Raw genomic sequence first — 7,190 nt, 5'->3', positions numbered from 1 at the left:
AATGACCCAATAAAGTTTACAAAGTGCAACATCTCAGGTTTCAGAAACCATTGGAATTTTTCCAGTTGCACAAACAGTGAAAGAGTTCCAGCCATCCAAAGTGCATATGCACAGGGTGTGTCAGCGGTGACACGTCAGGTTTTAAAGAGTTAAATCTGCTTGACTTCTTAATACAAAACACTGAAATTACCACATATTCTCTGCCACCGTAAATTAAAAGCCAGTGCTTCTGTTCACTCCAAGTGAAGGTGCAAAACTCACCACATACCTGTTGAAATTTCCCACTTATTTGCATAAAAAGCCTGTAGTATAATATCGTGTTGGCTCTGATTCAGGGGTCTTATTTTACAGTTAAAGGGAAAACTGCACCTGAGGGACAAGAGTTATTGTTTTGTTACCTCCGCCAAGGAGGTTATGTTTTTGCCAGGGTTTGTTTGTTTGTTTGTTTGTTTGTTTGTCTGTCCGTTAGTGTGCAACATAACTCAAAAAGTTATGGACAGATTTGGATGAAATTTTCAGGGTTTGTTGGAAATGGGATAAAGAAGAAATGATTAAATTTTGGTGGTGATCGGGGGTGGGGGGGCCACTGATCAGCCTTGGCGGAGGTCTGCGCTCTCCGAGTGCTTCTAGTTTTATAATATCATGGTTTGATTTGTTGGATAATCTCCTTACTCATGAGGTAGGGAATAGAAGTGTCTATTTTCAGGATTTTTATTCATAAGGAAGATAATTGTTCATGTGCGTTGTTCCTACTGTCTTAATATGGTGATTTAAAAAAGTTACAGTCGCTGAAAAAATTATTAGACCACCCTTGACCACAATGTTATTTTGAGCGACCATGAAACATTAAAAGAAGTGGCTCTGAGTTTTAGAAGAAGGCATAACAACACATGATGCAATAAACCAAATAAGAAAGCAAGATAACTGCAGCTGTCATAAATCAGTTCTATGTGGAACTCTGCAGTACATATCAGCTGTTGAGTTGAGTTTAGCAGGACCACTGGATCTGTAAAGTCCATCATTTCCCCTGAAATCCTTTTCTCATGTTAACCCTACAGACCCAAACAGCCAGTGCAGACCAAAAGCATCTACTGTTGAAAATGTTTAACACATTCTGACCTGCTAAACTTATCAGTACTTTGAAGTAATTCAGGTAAAATACAGTTTGTCGTCTTTTCACGGTCATCAGATGTGACCTGTTTGGACGTTCAGAGGCTCTGTAGTTACCGTGGAAACACCATCATCTTCTACAACATTGATTCACCAGTGAAACCCATGGAGTTGGATCAATGACAGTGGATGGACACACTGGGTCTATGTTCAGATAATGATAACTTTGGTTAAAAAGTCACTTCTTCAACAGTTTTCTCTGTTTTTATATAATAACCCTCAACTGTAATCTGCGTTTTGTGAACATCTACATAACCAGTAAATTAAATACAACAAAATACACAGGATAATGTTATAATAAATGTTGATAAATCCGTAAAGAAACGTAAAATATCGAGAAAAATACCATTACAGAAATGGTTCTAGGTCTTCAAGGGTTAACTTGCAGCTGAAAGTTTCATTGGTTTCATTTTGTATTGTCTTTTTATTTAGAAATAAGTAGTAATTCAATAAATGAAACAAAAAAAAAATGTTTTCAATTATTTTTAATTTAATGATATATTTAGCTAAAGAAGTCCATTTTTCTTCAGTTTTCTCTGTTTTTGATATAATAGCCCTCAACTTTAATCTGAGCTAATATGAACATTTACATGATCAGTGAATTAAATATAGAAAAATACACTGAAAGAAACACAAAATACAGACGATAATATTGTAATGAATGGTGATAAATCCCTTAAGAAGTGTAAAGCATCAAAAAATGCCATCACAGAAATAGTTCTGGGTCTGTAAAGGTTAACTGAAGCTGAAAGTTTTATATATGAAGCTCTAAAACAGCAAAGATTATCATTAGTTTCATTTTGTATTGTCTTTTTATTTAGTATTGAACAATAATTCAATAAATAAAACAAAACAAAAAAATTGTTCAATTGTTTTATGTTAATTTAATGATATATTTAGCTTCAAAAGTCAGGTTTTTTTTAATCAGTTTTCTGTTTTTGATATAATAACTCTCAACTTCAGTCTGAGGTTTTATGCACATCTAAATCATCAGTGTATTAAATATAGGAAAATACATTGAAAAAACACAAAATACAGAGAATAATATTGTAATAAATGGTGATAAATCACTTAAGTAAAGGTTAAATAGAGAAAAAAATACTTTTGGATCTGACATACTGTACAGACTTACAGTGCAGTACTGAGGTTCATACTCTAACAGCTTAAACAAATGGAAATCCACCCAGTGCATGAGCCGGTGATCGGCGCCGACTCTCCGACTGCTGAATAATAATAATATTGGGTGATTAGCAGCGGACAGCAGTCGGAGCTAATGCAGGATTAATGCGTGGGCCCGCTCCCTCGTCACGGCCTGGGCTCCGCTCCGTGGATCCGCGGCCCGTCGGAGATGTGATGATCGCTGCCGACTTCTACCGTTCGCTGATGAGATGTGTGTGTGAGCGGCAGAGAATGGCAGATTTTTCAGGCTGAGCTCAGACTTCAAAGGTGTGTCAGGGCATGCGGCGCTCAGCCCACCCGCCGTCGACGCCGGCGCTGTGTGGCCATGTAAATTTCATGACAAGTATCTATCCATCCAGATGGGTTTTTGCACATGCATAATGTTTCACACTGGCAAACCTTCCTCTCAGGGTTTGTTCTGGCAAATACTGGCCCGAAGTCCCCGTCATGAAAGTGCATGTTACACCCCAACACGCTCACACTGGGCTTCTCCCGTCGCTGTATTGTTTCTCTTCAACTTACCAGCTGTCAAAGGCGAGCCAAAGCCTCGCTCAGACTCTTTCTTTTCCCCCTCCTCTGGCGCTCTTTCACCCGTTGGCCCCGTGTCTTTCACACCTCTGCAGCGCTCGTCTCTCCAGCTCTCTGAACCCAGATCCTCTCTCTGGGGCCGGGCTGTCAAGGTGAACTGAGCCTGGGCTCGGCTTCCATCTGCCTGAGAAAACTGGAAGCTGTCGGAACACAGAGGCCTAAAAATACTCAAACTGCAACGCAAGACCCGTTTTACTTTCGCTGTAGATAAACGACTGAGGTTAAATTAGAACACAGGTGTCAAACATAGGGCCCGTGGACCCAAACCGGACCACCAAACGGTCCGATCTGGCCCACAGGATGAAGCTTTGAAATGCAAAAATTACACTGAAGATATTATGATGTGATCTGAGGAGAGGCGATTGTTTTGAGACGGCACGGGAATCTGAACTTCCACTAAGATTTGAGGAAATGAATGTGCAGAACTGCAGGATGATATGACAGTTATATATGTTGTCTATATATAGTGTCTGCAGGAGAGAGGGAGCCTTATCTTTCTTTTAAAGGTGGAGTAGGAGATGTTTTCCTGTAGCATTTTTTACTATAGTGCTTAAAATCCCCTTCACACACCGATTGCAACCAATTAATTAAATGCTCTCACACAAAATAAAAAAACATTTAGTCACCTGTGGAATGGACAGGACTGAAAAAACACCATCCAATCATTTTAACTGGCCCATCGAAATGATTGAACGGTGATATGTCTGTCAAACTCAACTGCCATTTGTCCCTCCCCCCTCTGTGCAAACCCATGTTGGAGCACTTGTACAGGAAACAAAACCAGAACCAGAGCTAGGCTAAATTAGCTCTATTAGGATGGGAAGTTCACCAGCAAACTGCTTTGTCACTAACAGGAACCACTAGGGAATGTAATGTTAGCCAGATAGGTATGAACTGGGGCAGTTCTGCCGATAAACATGATGGTGAAATGCACAGATTACAGCGTTCAAAGCAAACGTCAGTGGGCTGTTGGCCTGACATCAGTCTGACTGCGATCAGCTGTTCGTACCAGCCCCAGATGACTTAGAACATGGATCAAAACTACGAATGAAAAGTCCAACTGCTAATGTAATATACTGAGGAAGAGAGCTGAATTCAGAGGGGGGGGGGGGGGTCATAAGAGCAGGGGGGTGTTGGGGGAGAAAGAATGAAATGAATGAGGTACGCATGGATTGGGTGGGGGGGGATTGATACCACGCAACGCTCAGGAACCCTCAGGAACAAGCACTGGGCGTTCTGGTACTCTGGAGGCGTGGCTTCAGGGGGGAAGTCTGAAGAAAGGGGTTTGGACTTTTAAATTGTGCTTGAACCATTTTTCCAAGATCTCCCACCCTACCTTCAATACATACCAAAAAAACCCAACTTTATTCTCTTTTTTTATGTGTCTCATGATTTGATGGTATTGTCTTTCTTTTCTAGTGGCTTCAATACCAGCTCCTAAATAATACTTGCAATGTCATTTCTCATTTTAACAACACCCATCAGACTACACATCTTTTGTTTTGTGTCTTCTACTCCCTTTTATTTTTTATTTTAGTTATCATTTATGTTGCCAGGAAGGTCCAATTGAGATACAAGATCTCTTTTTCCAGGGGGTCCTGGTTTGTTACAACATAAGAAATGAAGCAGTTTACCACATTTTGGAACCATCTGTTTACATCCATCCATTTTCTGAACCACTTAATCCTTATGAGGTTTGGGGGGGGGGGGGTATCCGAGTCTATCCTGGTGACCAACAGGCATATCTGTTAACATGTGCTTTTGCAATGTCGCAGTAAATGTCAGAACATTTATTTCCATCCATTGTTGCTTCATGTCTGTCCAGATCTTATTTTGATGATGGAGAGTCCGACCACTGTGTAAATTCCTCTCCATTGCATCCCAAAGATCCTCAATGTGGTTCAGGTCTGGACTCTGTGGTGTCCAATCCATGTGTTAAAGGATGTCCCATGCTCCCTGAACCACTCTTTCACAATCTGAGGTTGTTGAATCCTGGTGTTGTCACATGAAGGTGTCATCAGCAAAAAAAAATCCTCTGCTATTCAGACTTGGTCATTCAGTTTATTCAGGTTCAGCTGGTTTAGTTTTCTGGACAACGTTATGAACCTAGACATGAGCAACTAAATCGACCCCCGATCATAACACTGCCCCCACAGGCTTGGACTGAAGGCACTAGGCATGATGGGTAATCATTTCATATGCCTCTGGAACAGGGTCAATCTGGACTCATTGGACCACATGACCTTTTTCCATTGAAACACAGTCCATTTTTTTTTGCTCTTTATCGAACTGATGGGGTTTAAGAAATGAGAAGGTACTTGTTGCATCAGTTAAAGGGCTAAAGAACTGAAACATATTTACCACAGAAAATATCCAATGGAAGAATCTGAAGTAATTGCCCAGTTAAATCCAGGCATCGATTGATTGATTGATTGACTGACCTCAAATAAAGTTGTAAACTGAAAAATGCTGGTGATTAATTGAATTTTTCTCTCTGAAAACCATGTAAATTGCTGACTTTAGATGAATGTGTCCTCTGTTTGAATGTTTCTCTAGCTGATGGTCGGCAATGCTTTATTTTGTTGATTTATTTATTTTTAAAATTAATAATCCACATTGACATCCTTGCAAGTGCTTATTTTTGTTGCACTTGTTTAATATTACATATTATATTCAGTGTGTAGTTTTACTAAAGAAACGTATTTTAATCATGTCTTTGTCTTCAGTTCTAGTTGAAACAAGTGGTGACGGGCACAACAAACCCCGCCCCTCACATGTATTGTCAACATAGACACAGACAGTACAGACTAATTTCTGCCGTTATGAGTAAATGGGGAAAAAAGAAAGATTTTAAAAATTCATCAAAAATGTGAACTTTGACCTACTTTTCCTAAATAGTAATCACATCTATTCCGGGTCATGAGCAGTCTATAAACCCAATTTGGTATGAACTCAACCAATAGTTTTGCTGCCAAAGTGTAAACAAAGAAAGAAACAAACTGAACCAAAAACAATGCTCCTCGCCTCCCCTTTGGGTGGCAGGGTAAACACATGAATACAGTTTTGATCCGTCCATTACACTGAGACAATCAAGATGCCACTTTCTGGCCATGTCACCCTGACCAACTGGAAAAAGGTCAGCAGTCCAGGTCAACTGTATTTCTTTAGCTCCAAATCACTACAAGATATTATTTCAGGGCACTTAACAGACAAAATTACACAGAGAAAAACCAACAAATCCATCTAGAAAAAGCACTTGGCGACAGTGGGAAGGAAAATTCCTTTAAACAGAAGGAAAAATCTCCGACTGAACGGACTTCAGAGTAGATGTCCATCTGCTTCGAACATTTGGAAGGAAAGTGAAACCTAGAAGTACAGACGAAAACCAACTGAGGAAGACTATGAGCAGTAAAGCCAATAGTGGAAGCTGTGATGGCATACATGACAGCAACAACTGAATATAACACCAACCACAGAAGAAAGAGTGGGATTCTACTGGTCGCTCACTTTAATGCACATACTGCGATGCATTCACAGTTCTGTGTGAGAGTGGGAAATAACAGACTTACTGTGCCTTAAAGCTGGATACTGCCACTGTTTGTTGGATTAAAACCTGCGTGTCAAATGAATGCTGAAGGTTAAATTAAAGTTGTTTCCTTTTCTTGTGGTCCTTATTTAGAAAAATGGTCAGTTTATTAACATGGAAGTGTTTTATTTTTGATTTCAGTTGTATCACCCAGTTCGAGAGGCAGCTTTTATTTGCGAAAACTTCATATCACAATTAATGGCAAGAGAGAAGAAATTTTTGATTCCATGTGAATTAATCAATTTTATTGATTCCCAGTTGGTTAAATTTGGTTTGTTACAAAAGTTGAAGAACACAGAGGGTAGCATAGAAAAAGGATAAAACACAGCAAGGGGCAAAAATAAAGCTATGAAACTATATTTATTAAATATATAGAGCTATGAACACAATAAAAATATCCACATATGAAGTGTGATATTCCATCATTTACAACTATGTTTTTCAGATTAAAATATAAATTTACAATAATAAGTCACAGTTTTGATGTAAAACAGTAAAATACATTAATATGAAGTCTACTCAGATGGAACGTCATAGTAACGGCCTCTGTCCACAATCTGTCTCAACATGACCAGACTAGAGTTATTTTTACTTCTTTTTATACTTTTTCCCCCCACATAAGATAAGGATGAGGTACTTTATTGACCTGTCAAAAGGCAAATTCAAA

This window comes from Sphaeramia orbicularis, chromosome 16, assembly GCF_902148855.1.
Source record: "Sphaeramia orbicularis chromosome 16, fSphaOr1.1, whole genome shotgun sequence".
Lineage (NCBI taxonomy): Eukaryota > Metazoa > Chordata > Actinopteri > Kurtiformes > Apogonidae > Sphaeramia > Sphaeramia orbicularis.
The sequence above is the reverse complement of the archived record's forward strand: the minus strand, read 5'-3'. Positions refer to the sequence as shown.